Genomic DNA, 1,168 nt, shown 5'->3' with positions numbered 1-1,168 from the left:
TGTTTCACAGTTGGTAGCAAGCAAAAAGCATTGCCTTTGTTCTTAGAACTACCCACTGTAGTCCTATTATCAACTGACCTTGGCAAGATGAGATGATATTTCCACATTCTATTGGCCAATCTGTAAAGCCTATAACTAAGTTCCTAAAAGTGTCTCTTGCTTCACTTTATTGATACTCAGCAGTACTTTATCCACATCACCTGAGTTTCTCTATTGAGTATTGGCAGTATCATGTTTGTGATAACACAGGTTTTCCACAATATTCCATCAGTAAGTCTTCCCAAATCTGTCTTGAGATAACTCCTCTCCATGTTCCCTTTGGCAGCACATATAATAAAATTGGAATGATAAAGACAAGTTTACCATGGCCCATGAACAAGGATGACACACAAATTCGTGAAACGTTCCATGAATTGTATATGTATATGTGTATGTGTATGTGCATGTGTATATATGTGTATGTATATATACATATACATACAAACATACATAAATACGTACATACACATATACATATATGAATGAAAACCTAACTGCTAGGGTCAAGCTTAACAACTGAACTCTCTTATACCTGCTTGGAGAAGAAAAGTCAGTTTTCTCCAATGAAGTGACATTGGGTGTATCAACCACTCCAGCACAGGCATCCTATTCAGAAGGAGTTGACCAACAAGTAAAGAACTTGACAGGTTTTTATGTGTGAGATTTTGTTTGGTTTCAGTTAAATGTTTGTGGGGATTTTTTTAACGGGGGTGTTGTTTTAATTGTTTTATCAGTTGGGGGATATTATTATATTTGGTTTTTGATTGTTTTTTTGAGGAAGAACTTAAAGTTGGGTGGGTAGAGATGGGAAAAGAATCTAGAAGGACTTGAGGGAGGAGAAGAATATGATCAATATATTTTTGAAATTTAAAAATTATTTTAAATAATAAAAAGAAAAAGCTCCTCTCTTCTAACCCATCTACTGACACACTCAGGTTATTTACCGTTTTTCTCTTAATGACCTGTTTATCACATTCCTTGTTACTGCGGGCAGGGTGATCCTTTTGAAGGACATATTATAACATGTAGTTCATGCTCAGAATCTTTTAAATGGCCTCCATTGCCTCCAAATAAACATGCAACTTTTAGTTTTTCTAGTTTTTATTGAAAAAAATTCATACAATATATT

General features: G+C 34.5%; 1 non-coding gene across 1 annotated transcript; it reads left to right on the top strand.

Annotated features, from left to right (window-relative positions):
- The first annotated feature begins 311 nt into the window (after nt 1-311).
- Nucleotides 312-416, top strand: LOC127675857 (U6 spliceosomal RNA). Its single transcript, XR_007975546.1, has one exon. It is a non-coding gene; the product is annotated as a U6 spliceosomal RNA (small nuclear RNA).
- Nucleotides 417-1,168: the final 752 nt, after the last annotated feature.

This window comes from Apodemus sylvaticus, chromosome X (genome assembly GCF_947179515.1).
Source record: "Apodemus sylvaticus chromosome X, mApoSyl1.1, whole genome shotgun sequence".
Classification (NCBI taxonomy): Eukaryota; Metazoa; Chordata; class Mammalia; order Rodentia; family Muridae; genus Apodemus; species Apodemus sylvaticus.
The sequence above is the reverse complement of the archived record's forward strand: the minus strand, read 5'-3'. Positions and strand labels throughout refer to the sequence as shown.